This window comes from Ictidomys tridecemlineatus, chromosome 3 (genome assembly GCF_052094955.1).
Source record: "Ictidomys tridecemlineatus isolate mIctTri1 chromosome 3, mIctTri1.hap1, whole genome shotgun sequence".
NCBI classification, from domain to species: Eukaryota; Metazoa; Chordata; class Mammalia; order Rodentia; family Sciuridae; genus Ictidomys; species Ictidomys tridecemlineatus.
Window position 1 is genome coordinate 3913815 of NC_135479.1, and position 22951 is coordinate 3936765.

A 22951-nucleotide genomic window follows, 5' to 3' on the forward strand; every position below is an offset into this window, starting at 1 on the left:
GGGCTGGGGCTGTGGCTCAGTGGTAGAGCGCTTGCCTAGCATGTTTGAGGCCCTGGGTTCGATCCTCAGCACCACATAAAAATAAACAAAATAAAACAAAAAACAATACTTGGTAGTGAGATTACTTTCAAATTTTTACCATTAAGTATGATACTGGAAAGTTGGTCTATGAATTTATGCCATACTGATATCCTGATGGTCCTTAAACACACACACACACACACCCTCTCCTTTATTAGTTTAGTACTATACAAATTCTATTCTTTTACTCTAGAGGACCTTTCCTCAACTTGAGTTCCACCACAGAATAATGCTCCAGGTGACTATTTTTGAATAGTCTTTTCACCATCCTACAAGCAAAGAAGGTAATTCCTTATAGACAATGAATGTCCTAGCACAGATATGCTAGTTCTACTAACACAGATATGCTAGATCCTACTAACAAAAGCACTGAAGACTGGTGCCTTAAACAACATGAACTTCTCACAGTTCTGCAGACTGGGAAGTCTATGATCATTTAAGGGCCCTTCTCTTGGCTTGGAGGATGGCTGATTTCTGTGTGCCTACATGGGGGAGAACATAGGCAAGAAGGAAGCTCTCTTGTGTCTATTCCTAACAAGAGTACAATTTCCACTTAGGAAGGCTCCACCATCAGGACCTGATACCTCCCAAAGGCCCTATCTCCTGATGTCATAACACTGGAGGTTAAGATTTCAACATAGGAATATGGGGAGACAAAAACATTCAGTCCACAAGACCTAGGAGATGGAAAACTCTATTAAGGGTAGACAGTAAATAATTTTGAGCTGTGTGGGCCGTTCGTATCTGCTCCACCTATTCAGTTCTGGTGTTGAAGTATGAAAGCAGCCATGGAGAGTCTGTGGATTAATGAGCATGGCACCCCAGAAATCATAATTGAGTAAATAGCAGGCTAGACTTGGTTCAGGGCTTGAAGTTTGCTGAGTTATGTCTTTGAAATAAGGATGTGATTCTGTCACTAAACTGAATGGGAAGGATTGCTTTAGATATGACATCATTTACCCCCGACTCACTGAAATTTAGTACAAACTGTAAGGACCTTGGGTCATCTAAATTGTATTTAACCTCTTTCAGCTTTTTGTGGTGCTATCATTTGCCAGTTTTACTGTTTTAGAAGTTAATACTACATTAGATTTATTCATTGATTTATCCTTCCCAGTGCTCTTCATTCTTTCTTGCATCTCCAACTTCTATCTGGGATAATCCTCCTTTTACTGGAAGAACTTCTTCTTCTTCTTCTTCTTTGTAAAAATATGTTTTAGTTGTAGATGGACACAATACCTAAATTTATTTATTTTTACGTGGTGCTGAGGATCAAACCCAGTGCCTCACTCATGCTAGGAGTGCTCTACCACCGAGCCACAACTCCAGCCCCTGGAAGAACTTCTTTACAGTTCCTTTACTGTTGATTTGCTGGTGATAAATCTCTCAAACTTTGGTTTTTCTGTCTGAGAACGTCTATATTCTACTTTCATTTTTGAATGATATCTTTGCTTGATATATATTTCCAGTTGGCAGCTGTTTCTTCCATGTTCTGATTTCCATTTCCTCTGAAGAACAGATCATCAGTCTTTATTGTGGCTCCTGTAAAGATAATGGGTCTTTCTCTTTAACCTGACTTTTCCTTTTATTTGTTGAGACCAAGTCTCATTATCTTACCCACACAGGCCTCGAGTTCCTGGCCTCCAGCGTACCTTTTGCTTCAGCCACTGGCTGGGACTATGGGCACATTCCACTATGTCAGGCTTATGCCTTTGGCTGATTTTAGGATTTGGGTTTTTAGTTTTAGCAATTTTCTCTTTATTCTTTTTCTTTCTTTCCTTCTCCCCCTTTTATTATAAGATTCTCAATCAGTATCTCTTTAAATATTGCTTCCAATCTATTCTTTCTGCTCTCCTGAGATTCCAACTGTAAGTATTTCAGACTTGTAACAGATCCTATTTGTTTTCTTGAATATCTTTGTTTTCCTTTTATTTTTACTTTCCATTCTTTTGTCCCTGTGCTTGGGCATGGATGTCCTTTTCTAGTCTATCTTCCTGTTCACTAATTCTTCCTTCAACTATGAGTACTCTAATTATATACTTTCTTGTTGAATTTCTATTTTGAGCTATGATACTTTTCATTATAAAATTTCCATTAAGTATTTTTACAGTTTCCAGCTCAAATTCTAATTCAGCATTCCCTTAAGCTCCACATCTGATGACCCTAATATCTGTTATCTCCTGTAGATGACCTTACTGTCTTTTTCATCATGCTTAATCTTTCTACATTTCTGTTATTTGATTGACTGTTGATCTTGCATGTGAAACATTGTGTAGACAGTGTGAGGTTCTGGACAACGTTACCATCCTCTATACAGAACTGAGTTTTGCATCTAAAAATACTTAAGAGTAGGGACCATTTGCTTTAGTCTCTTCCAGCTGATTCAACGGTTTCAGGATCATTTTTAAATTCCTCCAACTCTGAGGGTAAGTTGCTTTATGGAGGGGTGGGTTGTTCCAACTGAAATCTGGAATGTATGCCAAAGTCCTTCCTCATCTCCAAGTGTGGCTTTGAGCCTTATGCACCTGCTGAAATCTCAGCTTTCTGTTCAGCTTTTCAGTCAACTTTGGGGAGGCAAATAAATGCCTTGGAAGGATCATGTGGCACCAAACATTCACTCTGTCTTGTAGGTCTCCTTTCTCTCAAAAGTCCCTGATGTGCTGGACTGTCCAGTGCCTTCTCACAGGTGTCGAGTTCTCTTTTTAGTTCTCGGCAGCAGATTGGGCAGCCACAGCTAGACTGCCTTGGCCACAAGCAGACATCTAAACAGAGGCTGACTTAGTGAACAACTCTCTAGGAAGCAGTGGGACAACCTTACAGATTTCTTTATCTACTGCTGTAGAAGAATATCAGCAGAGTTCTGTGCATACTAAAAGACAACACTTACTTGATCTTTTTTTTTTAATATTTATTTTTTAGTTTTAGGTGGACAAAATATCTTTATTTTATTTTAATGTGGTGCTGAGAATCGAACCCAGTGCCTCACGCATGCTAGGCGAGCGTGCTACCACTTTGAGCCACATCCCCAGCCCAATGTTAATATTATATTTTTAATGTTGTATTTTTCTCAAATTCTCTTTAGAGGATATTTTAAAGAAATACTGATGAATTATATTTTCTGAAAAATTATATTAATCTCAAAAACAAACCCAAAGTTAGAGTTTGGGCGACCATTTTTCATGTTTTTAATATCACAATTAAGCTAGATTCATTAAATAAACTGGATAATTATCCCTCTAAATTCCAAGACAATTTAAAAGTAACTACAAAAGGTATGAACGTCTGAAAAGGAGAAACTCTTAGGAAATAAATTCTTTTCTTTTTTCTTTTTCATGGTGCTGGGAATAGACCCCAGGGTCTCACACATGCTGAGCACAAACTCTACTACTGACCTGCACCCTCACATCCCAGGAGATAAATTATTTTATAATTAAAATTTTGTCCTGGTTCTACATAGGTTTTTCTGTATTCTTAAGGGAAGTATGACTATTTTTAAAGTTAAGATCCGGTCCTAGCACAAAGCTAGAGCTCAATAAATATTGGTTTCCTTTTGACTTAAAAAACAACAACAACAACAACAACAAAAACCCCTGCTTTTTGTTTTTCACTATGCTATAAAACATTTTGTTTTGGAGATGGGGAGTTCCTTTTTATTACCCAAAACTTTAGAATTACTGGAGGTTAGAAAGGTAGAAAAGTTGTTAATAGAACTGAAAATGAGGTATTTTTATTCACTACAGTTTCATCACTCTAACTCATCAAACTTTGAAGAGAAACTTGATATCAGAAGATAGTATAGTTAATCAATCATTTATGCAATATTTACTGAGGATTTACTAGGTATCAATCAATAAGCTAAGTTTCATCAAAACTACATTAAACATGAATCCTGCTTTCAAGGAGTTTATCATCTAGTAGAAGGAAGAAAATCTATACAAATATAATAATTATAAAGTGTTGAAGGTCTAAGTACTACAAGAAAGATGCTACCTAGAAACATTTGCCATAGGATTCATACAATCTGTATTCTGAGTAGCAATGTTAAGCATTCTATTTTACTTCTTCCTCTTTAACCTAACTCTAACATGAAGGTGAAAAATCAAGCTATAAGTGACTATGTATCTCATGCATCTGATCCTACAGAATAAATTCATTAACAAAGAACTAACATTACCACATTATGATTATTAAATGCCAAGGGAGATATTTTTATAAGTATTTCTGGAAACTTGACTGGCTTCTCTGTATGAAATAAATTGACAATGTGATCACAAGAAGATATCCTAATATTCTTAAAGAATATAAATTTGATCTCTATCCCTCATCTTTTCTCAATTATTTTTTTATCTATCTATGCATCCATCCATCTGTCCATCCATCCATCCATCCGTCTTTCTTTGCAGTACTAGGAGATTAAACCCGGGGCACTTTACCACTGACCCCAGCTTTTTTATTTTTTATTTTCAGACAGCATCATACTAAGCTACCCAGGCTGGTCTCCAATCTGTGATCCTCCTGCCTTACCCTCCTCTGCCACTGGGATTATAGACACACGCCACCATGCCTGGTTTCAAACAATAATTTTATAATCCAGTACTTGTGGATGTTTTCAGGCTAAAACATCCTCCCCACCTTACAAATTATACCAAATTGATTATTATGGTCATGTTCATGATAGGGTTAAAAAACATGTTTTTTAAGTTATAGTCATGAAAGCACAAGGAAGCACAAAGTGTGACAGTGAGGAGCAGACTGCATACCTGCTGTGGGCACACCCACAAACCAAGGCTCTCACACTCTTGCCTAGTCCTGACAACAACCTGTGACGGTGCCCATCATCACCAACCTCTTCCAGCTAAGTAAATGAAGGTCTTGGAAAACAAAAACAACCCTGAAGTCATCTAGCCGATAAGTGGCATTCCTAGAAATATAACCTAGAATTGACAACTCCCAACACCACACTGCCACAGTGGTCCTCAAATACTGGTTACCAGCAAGTGAGAGATTGCACAGAATGAGAAAAGTAAGGATGATGAGGTAAACTTTCATAGGTACATTTACTTAATTTATAGGACTCTTCTGTAAGATGACATCCTTTCTATAATAACATTTACTGGTGGCAGTTTTTTATTCAAGTGTCTTATATGCCAAGACTAAAAAGATGGCCACCATATGTTGGTTACTATTTTTATTGTTAAAATTTTACTTGTATATAAAATTCCAAAGTCTAATAACAACCCTGCTTCTCTCCCTCCCTCCCTCCCTATGGTACTAGGAACTTAGCCCAAGGGCAATCTACCAATGAGCTATATCCCCAGCACTTTTTGTTTTTATTTTGATACAGGATCCCGCTAAATTTCCCAGGCTGGATTCAAACTTGAATTTCTTCTTGCCCCAACCTCCCAAGTATCTGGGATTGCAAATGTGGGCCACTGCACTGGCTATCATGCTTTCCTACATTTTGAAAAGAACAGATTTTATCCCAAAAAGAAAAAAGTTTGATTAAATAATACCAAACAACAACAAAAAATTACCTTCTTATAAGAATGACAAATATTTTGAAAACTGCCATGTGTAGCTGCATTTATAGGCAAACTCACGAAAGGCACAACGTTCCCACCATCATCTTTCCAGTGATACCCAATTTTTAAAATGTTATTTCTGTTCCCCTCAACCATAGTTCCTCACATCCCCTCTCACCAACATACTTCAAAACTTAACCTTGACAGATTTGTTCATGTGGTGAAGGTTTCACAAGTGTATACATATATGAAGGTTTTATTGAGCTGGGTATGATAGCACATGCCTTAATCCCAGAGACTTGGGAAGCTGAGGCAGGAAGATCCCAAGTTTGAGGCCATCCGAGGCAACTCAGAGATTCCCTGTTTCAAGATAAAAAATAAAAAAGGCTGGGAATGCAGCTCAGTGGTGGAACACATTTGGATTCAAACCCTTGCAATGCAAAAGGAGGAGAAAGATTCAGTGAATGGTATATTGTAAATACGTGCAGATTAATTTATGTAGGAAATAAACTTTAAAATATGCTTTTTAAAAAACTTTACTAGGGGTAATGAGATATCTGGGCATCAAACAACTGACTGGAAGAATTTTCTTTCTTGTCTTTTTCTTTTTTGGTACCAGGGATTGAACTCAGAGCCACATCCCCAGTCCCATTTTGTATTTTATTTAGAGACAGAGTCTCACTGAGTTGCTTAGTGCCTCCCCGTTGCTGACGCTGGCTTTGAACTCAAAATCCTCCTGTCTCAGCTTCCTCAGCAACTGGGATTACAGACATGCACCACTGTGCCCGGCTGGAAGACTTTCTTTCTAATCCTCCTTAGTGTCATATTTAAATTGTATTAACTGGGTTAAGTTTTTACAAATCCTGATTTCTTGAATTGCCTTTCTTGTGTTATTTGCAACATGAATTTTAAATAAAAGTTTGCTATTTTACAAATTGTCTTTCTTTTGCTCATTTACCCATGCTAAAAAGGCATAGAACTAGTTTTCTGCAAGATGGGGCTCTCTGATCTCAGCAAGTCATATTACCTCTCTGGGTCTCAGTGTTCTCTTCTGTAGACTCCCTACTACACAATCCACTTCCCCCTTGCTGGTATCAAATCTGTGGCCTCCTGCATGCTAGCCAAGTTCTCTTCTACTAAGCAACAAATACCCTCATCCCAGAATTATGAACTTTATTGTTCCTACATATTTTATAAAAACAAAACAAACAACTCAGAACTATGAACTTGAAATTGTTTTAGTTAAGACTTATTCTTGGAAATAGCTGATAAGCAGAATACTATGCTTATTAATAATATTGTTACTGCAACCCATTATCACCATTATCCAGACAGGATGTAGCAGCCTAAAATGAATACCCGCCAAGATCAAGCAAACAGACACCTTCCCATTTTTAATAAAAAATAAAGTTAAAATGTTTAATAAGTATATCCATTTGCGTGTGTGTGTGTGTGTGTGTGTGTGTGTGTGTGTGTGTGTGTGTGGTGGTGGTGCTGGGATTGAACCCAGGGCTTTGTGCATGCAAGGCAAGCACTAAACCAACTGAGCTAGATCCCCAACCCAAGTATGTCCATTTGAATGTGCACTTTCAGATCACACCAATTACACCTTAAGATAAAGGCTTTATTCTTCCTTTTTTAAAAAAATTATAGCTGGGTACAGTGCTACACACCTGTAATCGCAGCAGCACAGGAGGCAAGGCAGGAGGATTCCAAGTTCAAAGCCAGCCTCGGCAATTTAGTAAGGCCCTAAACAGCCTGGTGAGACCATGTCTCAAAATTAAGAACAAAAGGGGTAGGGATGTTACTCAGTGGTTAAGCACCTCTGAGCTTAATACCTGATATAAAAAATAAAAATAAAAATAATTATAGTGAATTTACAGAGTTATGTGGTCATAATAATCATCATTCAGCATCCAGGTACAGAATATTTTCATTATTCCCCAAATATTACTCATCCCTTTTGTAGCCAATCCTCTTTATTGTCAGTCCTAAAATACCACCAATATACTTTTAGATCCTTATAGATTTGTTTTTTCTGAAAATATTCCATAAATAAAATCTGGTTTCTTTCACTTAATATATCTTTGAGGTTCATCTTTGTTCCGGCACATATCAGTACCTCTTTTATCACTGAATACCCTTCCACTGTACACACATATGATGACACCTCCTTTATCCATTCACAAGCAGGTGCCATTTGGACTCTTTCCACTTGTTGGGTTCTATGAATGACATCCATGTTCGTGCTCTCTGTAGACACGTGATTATCTGTCTTAGGTTAGAGAAGGAGCAGAGGAACTTATTGGATTGTATGATGAATTTATATTTAACTTTTTAAATTTTTAGTGCTGGGGATAATTTACTAGTTCTGGTAACCTTTTTGTGTGGATTCCTTAGGGTTTTTCTTACATGCTGGACCATGCCATGTGTAACTAAGGACAGTTTGCTTCTTTTCTCTAGGGACTTTTTTTGTTACTTTTTTTTTTTTTTTAATAAGATAAAGAGAGAGTGAGAGAGAGAGGGGGGAAGAGAGAGAGAGAGAATTTTAATATTTGTTTATTTTTTCTTAGTTCTCGGCAGACACAACATCTTCGTTTGTATGTAGTGCTGAGGATCGAACCCGGGCCGCACGCATGCTGGCAAGGTAGGCAAGCACGTTACCACTTGAGCCACATTCCCAGCCCCTTGTTACTTTTTCTTACCTGATAGCACAGCTATAATTTCCAGTATAATGTTGAAAAGACATGAAGAGAATTGATGTTTTTTTTCTTGGTCCCAATTTTAGGAAGAAAGCTTTCAGTCATTTGCCCCCTTCAGTATGATGTTAACTTGCTGTAGTTTGTACTTTTTTTACATATGCCTTTTTTATCAAGATGGGCTTGAGTAGTTTAGGCTGGTGATATTAAACTTGAGAATCTTCAGTGGGTATGCATGTTTAGTGACAGGATTGAATGAGATCACCAAAGGAGCAGAAAAGGGAAAACTTACTAGGAGTAAAGTTAGGAGAAGCTTTCATAAAGATGATTGGCTCAAATGATAGGAATTTTAGGTAATTTAGAATTTGAAAAGAACAGAAGTCAATTTAAGCACTGTATAAGCCAAAGATGTGAAATAAATGTTATCACATGACAGCATGTCAAAATTGTGACCACTGGATATGTTAATGATATCACTAACAGATCAACTTAGAGAACAAATTCAAAAGACATAGGTCTCCAGGTAAAGAGACATTTAAAATATGGACATATTCACATTAGTCTTATTCTACCTATGTTTACTAAACTTACAAGATCCTTAAATTTTCTCCTGCTAAAATTAGAGCTACATTCCATGTCTCCTATTTTTTCTATATCCATAAGCCTCTCTACCACTCTCAGTCACTTAACATGTATCTCTTCTGAAAGCTATGATATAAATTTTAATAAAATCACTTCCAACCCAGGCAGCCAAATAATGAATCAAAAGATAATATGCTTATGCAAAACCAGGTACCTGAATCTCCATGTTTAGTGAGTCTTTAAGGCAAACACATGGTTCCTGCAAACTTTTTGTGTTGAAGAACCAGAAGAAAGATATAGTGCAGAAGAAAAATGGGTCAAATGAGGGAAATTGCTTTCCAACTGAGATTTGAGATTGAATAGGAAGTGGATGAATTAGAAGAAAGGCTGCTATCATCCATTCACATGCTGCTCTTATATATCAAAGGCAGCTTCCTTCCAGCTTACCCCATTAACTAAAGCACTCTAGTTTCAAGGTGACACAGATTTTTTACAGAAATGTCTTCTCTTTTTATAACTTGGATCAAAACTAGAATCCCTTTAAATGGGCTTAAAATTTTCAGTAATGTTAATTTTCAAATAATGCTCCAAGAAAAACTTGCTACTGTGGCAGAAAAAACAAAAAACCAATCCATGAGTTCTGTTTGTCTTCCAGGCACACTCCTGCCTAAGCTGCATTCCTAATGCCAGAGTCAGAAATTGGGGTGGGGGTGGGGTTTACAGCAGGTTTTCAAATATAAATAATGTAGACAAATCAAAGTAGTGTTCTCTTAACATTTCTTTAGGGCCTCAAATGATACTTTTTATGTATTTTTAAATGATTTAGGCAGTAAACTTCCAAACCATTAGAAATATGTACCATCTGATAAAAGGTTTTTATGACCAGTTCAAATACTACAGATCAAATTTGGGGCCCCAAAGACTTCTCAGATTTTTAAAGGTAATTAAAATCAGTCTGAACATGGTGGTACAGCAGCTGTGGACTGAAATCTTCAACCAACAGACTTAGCAGCATACAACACAGAAAGAGGAGAGCACCCTGTTCACTCTATGGCTGCAAACCAGGCATTTATTCCCATCTCTAAAGCAAAAAGCTTCAGGAGAACAAATGGAAACAAGGGGGAAGGATGTGGGAAAGATAAATAAAAAGCAAGAGAAACTAATGGCCTTTTTTTTTTTTTTTTTTGGTGTTCCTGCTAGCAGAATACTGAAATTGATGTTCACTGATTTAAGATTTAGTTGGCAAATTACAAGTTAAAAGAAAACATTTTCTTAGGCTCTAGGACCTACCTAATCAAAGTTTTGCCACCTAAGGTTAAATAGGCATATGTGTAAACTACTTAACAACTACATCTATAGGCTGGGGTTCATCGCAGTAGCAGAGAGCTTGCTTAGCAAACATGAAGCCCTCAGCTGGATCCCCAGCACCATAAATAAATAAATAAACATCATTAATCAACATGAAGTGATTTCAAAAAAAGGAATTGTGATAATATCTTTTAAAAATACTCTTACTTCCACAATCCTTCCTAAATAATAGAAAAATGATTTTATGCTAACTAGACAATTCAAACCTAAAGTTGTAATGTGTAAGAAATGTCATACATCATTTCTGCCCAATCCTCCAGGTAACCTTACAAAAGCTGCACAAGGATCCCCAGGAGACTAAGATGGACTAATTCCTCTAAGCTGCAGCAGCCTCACACGCTGAATTATGGTTGGGTCATTATTCCAAAGGACTAAAAACAGAAAAAGCATCAGATGATCAAGCTCCTGTCCCCATAATCATTTGTGGAAGCAACATCTCTGAAGAAACAGATGGCTCAAAACTGAAAAATTTTATTTTAATAGCCACAAAATATATAGATTATATAGGGATTACAAAATGAACATATTATCCCTGTTAACAAGTAACTCAATCTAATAAAAAAAAAAGTGAAGATGTTTTGCACTAATCTGCAAGGGACTATGCTGGGGTTTAAAGTCTAAGGTGAATAGGAAAGATAAATAATAATCCTCACGTTAATTAAATAAAAACTTTCACATGGGTTGGGATTGTGGCTAAGCAGTAGAGCGCTCGTCTAACACGGATGGACCCGGGTTCAATCCTCAGCACCACATAAAAATAAAGGCATTGTGTTGTGTCCATCTACACCTACAAAAAATTAAAATATATTAAAAAAAACTCATATACAAAAGCACAACAGTGGCTAAAATCTTACTACCTGACTGTGGGAAAATAAAAAACTATTTTATCCATTTGAAAGCTTTCCCACCCCACTCCAAAGGAGTAAAAAAGAAAAGTCCACTTAGTTGTTTTAATTTTTTTCTTTGTGAAAAGATAATTTATTATTCCTGGCTAGGAGTGTAGTTCAATGGTAGTGTACTTTTTTAGCTTGCATGAGGCAAAATTTGATCCTCAGCACTGGGGTAAAAAAAAATAAAATAAATCTACTCTTCAAGTTTAAAGAGTATATTAAATTTATCAAATCTTTAAAAAGTACTAGTAACTTCAACACAACTGTTATGGTGATGCTACAGTTATAGTTCAATCTTACATTTCCTTGCAACTCTGTGAAGATTTTTTTTTCTGTCATTATTCCATATCCATGAAGTTTACTGTAAATGTGGGACTGTTATATAAAGTCTGGGTTAAGAATTTTTTATGAACATGCTACTAAGAAAATTTAATTTCATTGAAAGTATTCACCATAATTCATAGCATAGTCCTATTATTACATGCCTCATTACATGCTTGGATTTATGCTGTTGACTCAAATCTCTACCAGGAATGCAATCTCATATAATAAACTCTCCTAAAACTGCTATCTAATATGTCATCTTTCCCTAGTTAGTATCTAATATTAGGATTTTTTGTTTGTTTTTGCCTTGCTAGAGACTGAATCCAGGGCCCACTAAATAAGTGCTCTACCACTGAGCCACATCTCCAGCCCAACATTAAGCAGGACTTATTCAAAGTCTGGCCCAGTCTAGGAAAAACAGCAAGCACTAGCTGCTTCACCTCTTAGAACCCATCCTTCCAACAACTGACACCAACCACTGTATATTATTTTGTCCTGGAGAGTCTTCCTAACACTGTTTCAGTTCCACCCTACCATTATGCTTGTCCAAGCTTGCACCGCTTCACAGACAGCTATAACAGACATAGTTTCAATGCTGTACCTCTACTCAAAGAGAGTTTCCTATCTACCATTTGAGAAGTCCATCAAGCCCATCAACAGCCATTTACAGTTCCCCACCAAACTATGGAGGTCCTACCCAATGCAGCCCCTTCTAAATAAACCTCACTCCAATACAAAACCCTCCCTTACTGTGAGTCCTCAGTGCTGATTTACTCAATAAATATACTGACCCATACTATGTCCCAGCCATTGTGTTAGACATGTTCTAAGATAGTCCCCAAATGTGGCTTGCCCATTTATCTCCTTGTAGAATATCTTTTCATCCAAGCAAATGCTTTCAGTCTCTCAGGACCCATTCATTTCAAGCCAAGTCTTGTCTGTCACACTGACCCACAGATCCTCTATTCTGAATGACTGAACACTCTCTCCCTGCATTTCCCATTTAGTTTTGTTTTAAATGGAACTTTTAGTTCTCCTGAGCCAAAAGGTATGAGGGAAAAAGATGCTCAGTGGTCATACAAGTTTGAGAAATACTGAATTAATAAAGTTACCTTTATTAGCATATTTCCTTTTCAGCTAGACTTCCCCAAGGGTCTAATATTTCGATTTGCATCCTCAAGTGGGAGGCTGTGCCATTACATACTACCTAGATTTTTGTTGAATGTGTATGTGGCTTTCTTCAAACATGTACTGCTGGCTCTCTTTTTAAACCTTGTTTAAAAAAGCTTACTTAGGGCTGGGGCTGTAGCTCAATGGCAGAGTGCTTGCCTAGCACCTATCAGGTGATCCTTAGCACCACATAAAGAGAAACAAAATAAAGGCATTCTGTCTACAACTACAGGGAAAAAACAAAAAACAAAAACAAAAAAAAAACAAAACAAAACAAAAAAAACTTGTGTAGTGCCCCTCTCTCTCAGCATCACCAGCAGAACAACTCTAGAACAGGGAAAGTGCATTTCCTTCACTGTGGCTGCTGCAGGAAGAAGGCATGTAGTTTTTGTGGAGTAAAGGAAGGAATGGGACCAGGCTTGGGCTTTAGAAGGCAGAACAGTGGAATGAGAAGGAGCTCAGGCTCTGGCATCAGAGGACCTACACACTTATCAAGGCTCCACTCTTTGGGCAATTATTCAACCTCATCAGCCACAACTTCCCTGTATATAAAATGAACAGAATACCAGTACCTACACCTTACTAAATGCTGCTGAGGAATGGATGAACTAACACACAGAAGATGCTCAGAAAGCATTTAGATAATACTAGCAGTTAGATTGGTGGGACACAGTGGAAAAGAAGAAAGATTAACTAAGAGGTTATTAAAATAAACAAAGCTATTTCTATGTATGAGGGCTTTGAGATATACTGAGTTTAAATTTTGGCATCACCTCCTACAAGCTGTAAATGGAAATTACTTCCTTTTTTGTGTCTCTACCTGCTCATCTACAAAATGGGAATAATAAAAGCAACCACTTTAGAGGAGTGCTGTAAGGATTAAATAATACCCATGTTCTTGGCACACAATAAATGCCCAAATATTAGTTGTACCTATTTGAGGATTATTTTAAAACAAATCTGGTTGCCTGAGAAAATATTAAATACTCTCACCCAACCTTACAAATGCACTTGCTCCCACATGATCACCTTCTTCCCCTGCTGCGACGCCTACCAAAAGAAACCCTGTCCAAAGCATCAGCCCACAGCCTACTGAAGAGCAGCCTGTTGAGTTTTCCCCACTGCACCCTCTCTCCTTGCTCTGTTTTTTATATTTCCTATGCAGTGTGAGAGAACATAATGCAACTCAAGAATAATTTTGCATCCCTTCTCTTTTCTATTTTTTAAAAATATTTTTTAGTTGTAGTTGGACACAATACCTTTATTTTATTTATTTTTATGTGGTGCTGAGGATTGCAGGGCCTCGCATGTGTTAGGCAAGTACCGCTGAGCCCCAACCCCATGTCGAATCTCCTCTCTCTTAATTTCTGAACCATCCTTGTTGACATTGTTTCCAGGCAAGAATGGTTGCAAAGGCCTAGGCTGTGCCTGCGCTGCCATTTCCCAATTTCATATCTTAGTTTAATTCCCAGTTGCTATTTTAACTTAGGTTTTCCTGGCTTATTAAAAGAGCAATTAAAAATAAATTATCTTTGGGAATAAAAAGTAAACAATACCTTTGCCAGGCTCAAGCCAAGCAAATGATTTTAGCTGTGAGAGATCTTAGTGTTAATAGCTAGACTGTACACATAAAATGAATTCAAATGATACGCATTCTCAATAACCATTTTGCCATAAATTCGCATTTGGCATCAGTCAGTAATGTCAGTCTGCGTGTTGGTAAAGGAGTCAATTATAGACAGGAGTTATCCAACTGCTGAGGAAAATGACTTGATGTTTTGAATCACAGGCCTGCAGTCAGAGGATAGATGTTACAAAGATATAAAGAGGATTCACTTCTAAAAGGTCCAAAGAAGGAAAATAAAGGCTTTAGAGTAAAGAAAAAAAGAGCTGTTCAAATATTTGTATCCTAGAGGATCACAGGAACCGTTTGTAATCATACAAAGAGCTGGTGGTCACAAAAAAACACTTATGATGACAGCAAGCTGACATAATTGTACACTGTATTTCACTTTCATACATATGAAATAAAAATTGAAACTTTTGTTCTCAGAAAGGTTTATGAAGAAGTAAAGTAAAAACTATGCCCCGTCAGACTAATTCATCCTGCAGCTCTCTGGAAGCCAGCTCTGAGACTCCTTGAGCCATGTGGCTCATGATCATGTATGTTTCCTGTTGTCTCCAACAGGAAAGATGTGTTGCAGCAAACAAGCAAAAAAAGAGGAAGGTAGGCGGTGGGACAGGCAACTCAACACTCCTTGGAACAAATACTTAAAATTCAATGGTCCACAAGAGGCATATATTTAGAAACTGTATTTTTGTCCATTTTATATATCAGAGAAAATCAAAGTCCCAACACACAGCTGGGACTCAGAGGGCCATCAAGAGTATTAAGAGTTGAAAATAGCAGTGAAGGTTGCTTTCCCAAATCTGCCCCTCTTGTTGAGTGAGGTTCACAGCCAAGGAGGGCTCGGGGCTCAGAAGAGTGCACCACACTATCTGTGCTGTAGCAGGGATATTTCATGGCTGGATGCCCAGATTGCCCAGCTCTGCACACATCTCTGTAGTTTTTTGAGGGTTGCATGGGAGGAATGCATTCTTAACAAATAGTTCTCCATCCCTGCAATAGCTTCTTCATTCACTGAAAACATCTGATGCCAAGAAAATAATTTATTTTCAGTATAATTCTAAAAATGACACTAAGGGTATAGACTTAATCATATTTTAACATGTATAACCTTCTTATACTGCAACTGGAGAATTTAAAAACACACATTCTACTTTTCATTAGACAAGTAAACAGCTTAGATGCAACAGAAACCTTGTATGACTATTTTAAAGAGGTACTCAATGTATTCTCTGGGTAAGGGTTACACATTGCTTGGTTTCAATATCACACACACTCTACCCAAGGTTAGACAGTTATTTCTGGCACATAATCTTTATATTTTTAATAATTCAATTCCTGAAAAAGTTGTGTATAAGCTGAAAATCTGTAAATAGAAACACATTTATTACATTAAAGTCTACTTCAAGGAAGCTTACTGTGTATTAATTTGCTTAAAAAAATGCTGTCCTCACAACTGCACAATTATTTAAAAGCTAGTTTGTAAAAATTCAGATAGTCATAGTTAGACAAAATCCAAGACCTACTTTCCACAAAACGATTGGCCAGTTTTCATTTGACATTTTGCTCTCCCTATTGCAATCTCTGGCATTTTCAAACCAAAATGATTAAGATGTTAAGTATCTTTACTAAAAAACTAAAATCCAGTCACCTTTGCTGTGAAGACAGCTGTGGTGTGAGAGACTGTATCACCTGTACTTTTAAGATATTTCACCACTGCTCATCTAAAATATGGGAAGACCCTCTGCCACAGAGTTTGAAAAAAAGGCAAAAACAACAGCAGCAGCAAACATTTAATTGTCACAAAACTGCAAGAAAGAAGCCAAAGCACTTTCAAAAGAAACAAAAACAACCCAAACCAAACAGATAAAAACAGTCACCTGGCTCTTCCTGCTTCCTCAGAACCCTTCTTACTAGCCTGTTGGGGGCTCCAGCTGCTTCCTGCCCCCTCCGCCCATCTTTCTCCAGGGTGCCCATAAATCTGTCCCTGCCTCCTTCTCTGTTTCTCATGCTTCCTTACAAGCTTTAGTTCTGAGTGGTTTTTCCTTGCTTCATTCCCAGATCATTACTGTCTCAGATACTATCCTGACATGTGGATGAGCCTCAGACTCACATCCAACCTATTTTCTTTCGTATAAATCTTCTCAAATAGCACCTTTGCACAATAAACCCTGAGTGGTAAATAGTTTTCTAAAACATACATCTGCAACCTAATGGATCCAATTCCTACTGGGGAAGACCACAAAGATCCATATAAAAGCCTCTTTAACCTTAAAATGTTAAACTATTAGGGAACTTGTATAACGCCAAAGACACTCTATCAACTCAAATAAAATAATGGACAAATAAATTAACTTGGTCTTTTTTTTTTTTTCCCCTTTTAAGTCAATTTAGCATCTTTTTCCTGGGTTCCAAGAGAGCAAGTTTACATTCAGGACCACCTACCCTTCCTTGCTGTTGAGGAGGTGATAAAAACAATTGCAGACAACACTGCAAGAATTTTATCCTTCAGGTCTTCCCAATCGAAAGCTGTCTTCATTATGGAAAAAAGCTGCCCAACTCCAGTTCTGACTTTCCCCGTCCTCAGGCTTGGTTTTGGAAGTGAGCCAGATGACAACATTTGGAAAAGCACAAAATTTATCTCAGTAAAGCTTTTTGTAAAACTAAAAAAGTGGTATTGGTGAGAGATCCTATAATTTAAAGTCTCCTATACTCCCTATATGACTTATTTTTTAATCTTCCAACATCAGAACATCAAATGAAACAATCCATTCCCCTTCCCTGTTCCTCATAATCAGGACTCTAATGGCAACTACTTATTCCAGAACTCCTGAGCCAACTAAGTACAAATACAAACCTGTTACAAAATAATCTTTGTCAAAGTGTTAAAACATATGCCACTTGGAGGAAAAAATATAATAATAAACATTGTAAAGAAGAAAATCTAAAACCAACATTGACACATATCCCAAACTACTATCAGAACATTTAAATACCAGAATCCAAAATGAAATTAAGTCCTATGACCAACCAGTGTCAATTCTTACTTAATTTCACACTCTAATAGTAAAACCAAGGCAATGGTCAAATTGGACAAGAAGCATGGAAGTAGAGTTCAAAATCAGATTCTTATAATTAAATCAAAAGTGTGTGTATGTGTGATGTACTTATTTTTTTATTTATTTTATTGCTCCCCAGTACCAAAAGAAAAAAGCAGCAATTAGTGAAACTGAAAACAGAAAAATTTTTTAAAAAATCAATGAAACAATTATTATTTGCTTAATTATCAATTTCTTATGACTCAATGTGAGAGAAAAAAGATTATAAGAATATCTATTCTTTTGCAAATACAAATACTAAAGCTTTATTTAGAAAAAGAGCCTTTCAGTACACGTAAACAAAGTTTCAACTAGTCAGACCACACTTTGCTCTTTAAACACAATAAAATTAATTCAGATAATATAACTAATTTTTAAAACTTTACTTTGTATTATATTCCCCAATTATAGCATCCTAAGGATGCCACACTGAAGTGTTCAAAGCCCATCACTACCTCTGTTCTGGAATAATGTAAATTTCTTCAAGGTGCCCTCTGTCTATCAAGTTCATCTGGCCTAGGGCTAAGTTTTATCATTTATCCTTTCACGAAGTCTGGAAAGGATATTTAATAGCACTTCCCACACAGTTTAAACCGGCCATCGCTGTCCTCTGAAATCATTTAGGCCACATTCCAGCGTATCCATTCAGTTACCCCAGTCTAAATGTATGCAATAACTCACACAAAATAAGCTTTTTGCTGGGTCAGATTACATTCTGAGATGTACAAACCTCTCTCAGTGATGACAATAAACTGACGGGCCACCTATACTGGCCCAGGACATCAACTGAACACCAGCTACTGAGAAAAACCATCTCAGCAACACAATGGATTAAACCAGCCAGGAGGCTCCAACTTGCAACTCCACATTCTACTTGGACATCCACAGAGCACCATTTTGAGTTCAGAACCTGCACTTCACGCCCAGAAATCAGCGAGCAGACCACTCAAATGGAGGTTTCATCTGGCAAAGGTCTGAGACAACTAACTGCGTACTGTCAGATACCTTGGAACGCAATAGGTGCAGCCGAGACCCAGCGGCTCCTCCTCCCCCAGCTCCCGCACAGCATCCAAGCACAATCCTTCATCTTCGCCAGCATTTCTAAATCCCTGAGCAGCTTGCGCGCCAACAGTCTCTTGACCAGGTTAACGCACAGGGACCCCGTATATTCTCATCTGCACACTTTAACAGTTGCAAATCTATTAATTAAATCTCGTCCACGAGGCAAAGGTGCAAATGAGGCATCCCTAAAAGCAGGGGTGGCGACGACGCGCTCGGATTTCGTTATCTGATAACGCTGCAGATGTTGTGCGGCTCGTGCTCCTCGGACGCATTACTCCGCAGTCCGCAACACCGTTACAAATCCACCTGATTTCAGGCCCGCACGACGCCCCCGGGTCCCGTTCTGCTCGCCCAAACAACGCCGCGGGGGTCCCGAACCCGAACACTGCGGAGCCCCGCATGCCATCCACCGGAACGCACAACCTGCGCGTGCCTCTCGGCGCAGGGCCGGATCTCACTCACCGCACTCGTTTCAGAATCGAGGGGACCGCGATGCTGGCGATGCTCGCGCCCCACGCTCCCCACCACGTCCGCCGCGGGGCACACAGGAGGTCCGCACACCTCCTCCCGCGGCCCCGCGCTCGCGGGCTCCCTCCCGCCCGCCCGGGCCGGCGCCCCACGCGGGTCGCTCGGGGCACGGCTCCGGCTCGGCCCGGCCCGGCCGAACAAAGGGCGGCGGACCTCGGGGCGGCGGCGCGCTCACCTGGGCTCCGTCCCCGGCGGCGGCTCCGCGGGGCTCCGGCGGTGCGGGCCTGGCGGCGGCGAAAGCGCACTCGGCCGCCCAGGGACCTCGGGGGCGCTCGAGCGGCGGGGGCCCGCTCAGCGCCGGCGCCGCGGACTCGGCTCCCGGCGCGGGCGGCGCGGACGGGTGGGCGGCGGCGCGTCCCGGCAGGTCCAGGTCCCGCGCCGGCGACGCCGCGACGCGCCCTCCTCCTCGCGCGCGGCGGGACGCGGCTTCGGCGCGGCCCGGGTCCGAGGCGCCGGCGGCGGCGGTCGGGGCGCGGGGCCGCTCCGCTCCCTCCGCCTCCGGCTCCGGCTCTGGCGGGCCTGTGGCGGCGGTGGTGGGAGCGCGGAGGCGCGGGGCGGCCTGTCACCGGGCGGCGGGGAGGGACCGGCGGCGCTCAGGGCAGCGCGGCGGCACGGCCGGCGGCGGCGGCTGCGGCTCCGGAGGCCGTCGCGCAGAGGTGCGGAGCTGCCACCGCGGCCATCTTGTTGCTCTAACTGACAAGAACCCCCCTCCCCCCGCTTCAGCCAGACGGGGCGCTCGAGCCCCCTTCCCCGCCCCGCATCGGCCTCCAACAGGAAGTCGTCCCGGCCCCTGGCACGTGACCACCCTGTATCTGCATACCGGAGGGCGGGCTGGCCAATCGGCGCTCTACGCCCCAGCTCCGCCCCCGCGCGCCCCTCCGTGGCCCATTGGCTTCTCGGTACAAGCCACGCCTCCCCCTTCCCCCTTAATACCCTCCCGCGCGGTAGTTGTCCAGACCGCGCGGGGAGCGCGCCAGGTCGCGAGCGGCGCGTACTCGTACGCGCGCTGGTTCTGGGAGCTCGCGCTCTTCCCGGGGATGCTTGGAAAGCTGAGCTGTGTGGTCTTCCCCCTCATGGCCCGCCCTCCCGCCTCTGGGTACTGTGGCTTCACCTAAGCGCGCTGGCTCGAGGGGCGCCGACCCAGGTTTGCTCATCCACTGGGTTCTCCCGGACGGCACTCCTCGGCGCCCCCTCTCAGACTTTACGCGGTATTTTCGCCCGGCGGCGCTGGCTCTCTATGCAGCGGCTACCAAGTCCTGGAGCTTTCACTGGCGCGCGTCCGGCCCGTGCCGTACAGACACGGACACGCGCCGGCTGGGGACCGGGAAGCCTCCCGCTCTCCTCGCGCCTCAGAGCCCGCCTCTGCGCGCCCCAGCTCCCAGGGGAGCGTTCCGCAGCCACGCAAACCACCAGGCTCGCCCCTCCCAACTCCCCGTCCCGGGAAGCGAACACCCCCACCCCGCCTGCGCACCGCCGGTCCGGACCGAAGCCGGGTGCTCGGTCCCCTACACACCCCACCGTTCCTTCCTGGCGTTCGGTCGCCCGCCGCGACCCTCCGTCCTGCGGCTTCTCTTCGGTGTACATGATTCATTCATGGTAGGCAAGGTCAGGCCCAATGTGCCATCCGAAGAATCCCTTTTAACTTTCGGTTCAAGCCGCGAGAAGATGTTGACACCAGGTTTTTCTCCATTTTCATGAAAGGACGTGGAAGAAAGCGGCTTTCTTCTCGGTGGCACCCTGAAGCTTCGGCGGTGCTAGGACGGAAAGTTGCCGGTGCTCCAAGAGGCCATCCCCTGTCGACGTGTCACCATCAAGAACGGGAGATAATAACGCACGGATACTTTCGCAATGCAATTTTGTTACCGCAAGTGTCGCGCTTTGAAACGTCTAAGGATGAAAGAGACAACCAATTCCCCGCTCTCGTTTCCCTTCAGGGTCCCAGAAGCTGCCTACACTGCTTGCTTTTTCCTGCCATATTTTAAGCCCTCAGGTAGTCTCGTTCACAAGTCACTCTCTAAAGTCGTTTTCAAATGTAAAGCTGTGTATTCCCCCTTCCGAAAACCCACATCCCATACATGGACCCGAAGGCAATCTAAGCTTCCATGGAGAAGTCTGCCCTTTCTATTCAGTTTTCTTTGATTTACATTAATTGCGGAGAACCAGCGTCTTTTCTATTTCTCAAAGGTAGAGGCATTATCACACTATCCAGGAGGGAACCAAAATAACATCTTGCAAATTATACAGCACCCACTGGGTAGGCTGATAAATCAATGAATCCAAGTATATGGGTGGACCGACATGGTAATAAGCACAACTTCACTTTTTGAATTATTGAACCAAAATGTCATTATTTAATATTTGACTTTGATGTTGGTTTTGTAACTATGGCTTTTCAATTCCCTTCTGTTTGAATCCCTTCATTATTCCCCTTCATCATCTTAACCAGGCAAAGGAAAGGCAGGCTGTCCTTTCTGAACCCAAAACTAAGTCAGAGTTTGGCATGTGGACCTGTGGCAATAGAAAGAATATTCAGATCAGGGTTGACCAAAAAATGAGGAGTTTTGTGTGCATGATCCTGGAGATTGCAGATCACAGTGTTATTTGTGGCTGGAAAGAATAAAGTATGAATTAGGAGCCCAAGCAAAGTTGTAAAATCGGTAATTTCATACTTGGGATTTGTCACCCTCTTATCATACTGCCATGACCACCTCATAACTTAGGTATGAGTTAATGTTTATTTTTTTAAATGGAGAAAACCAACAAAATCACATATAAAAGGAGTGAATGCTAAATGTAACCCTTAAAAAGTCAACTAATTAAGGACAGATGGACAATTCCTGAGTGGATACTAGTAAATGTAAAAAAAATTAATTTTTTTACCCCCATGTTCAACAAGCCTAAATGTATGAAATATTTTTGTTTGTTTGTTTGGTGAGGGGTTGTTTTTTAATATACAGTCAGCTGGACATGGTGGTGCATGGCTGAAATACCAGCTACTCAGAGGCTGAGGCAGGAGTATCCCACGTTCTTAGCCAACCTAAGCAATTTTGACCCTGTCTCAAAATAAAAAAGGACTGGGGATGTAGCTCAATGATAGACACTTACCTTATCTAGCAATTGTGAGGCCCTGGGTTCCATCAGTAGTACCAGAACAAAACAAGCCTACTCTAAAATAGTGTGCAGTTCAAGAGACTGCTTTGAGCTGGTCAGATCCCAAATGGAGTACTGTGCCAGTTCTGAGCACCAGGTGTAAGAAAAAAAGTTGACAGAGATTCTCAGGGATCTGATTGATTGTTGGTGAAAGTCCTCCAGTCTGAGCAATGACGGAAGAAGCAGGAAATATTTGTGTAGGGAAGAAGAAACAGATAGGTCATGTGTTGATCTTCAAACATTTTTTTAAATTCCCATATACAAATAGGTGCAGATGTATTCTTTGAGAACCTAGGGGGCAGACCTGGAATCATGAGTGAAAAGTATTCCCGGCAAATTTTGGTTCAGCACAAAAAAGAACGTGGAGAGTTATCCATGAAAAATCCCATTTCAAAATGTAACAAGATCCACATCTGTGGAAGAGTTTAAGCAGAAAAACAGGGAGATGGGATTTCTCTGTGGATGTCGCAAAACAGATTATTGCATTGAACAGAATTATTGACCAACTCAAGAGTCTCCCAAAGCGTGCTGCTTGGTCCAGCATCAGCAGACGAAGCACCTGGAAGCTTGTTAGAAGAGCAACTTCTGGGACCCCCTGCTTGAAGCACTGAGTCAGGTACCCTCATTTGTGGCTGGAAAGAATAAAGTTCCCCAGGTGATTCTGAGATGCACTAAGGTGTAAGAATAAAAACAAAGGGCACCTTGGGATTTTTAATGTTTGATACTTAACCTCCTCTCCACTTCCAGGCCCTTCCTACTCCGTAAGGTCATCTTGCTTCTTCTCCAGGTCCCTCCTTTCATCCCTGTCAATTCTACAAGTATAGTCTGCACTCTAATAGTGGCCTCTTTT

At 40.9% G+C, this 22951-nt stretch overlaps 1 protein-coding gene across 8 annotated transcripts in view; it reads right to left on the reverse strand.

Annotated features, from left to right (window-relative positions):
* Positions 1–19256, reverse strand: part of Tnrc6c (trinucleotide repeat containing adaptor 6C) — a 123764-nt gene extending 104508 nt beyond the window's left edge. For 7 of the 8 annotated variants that reach the window (XM_078041546.1, XM_078041552.1, XM_078041550.1 and 4 more), the window contains exon 1: positions 19127–19233. The gene's annotated coding sequence lies outside the window, so the exon portion shown is untranslated. Of the gene's footprint in view, positions 1–19126 lie in introns of all 8 variants that reach the window. The other variant, XM_078041551.1, reaches the window with a different exon arrangement.
* Positions 19257–22951: the final 3695 nt, after the last annotated feature.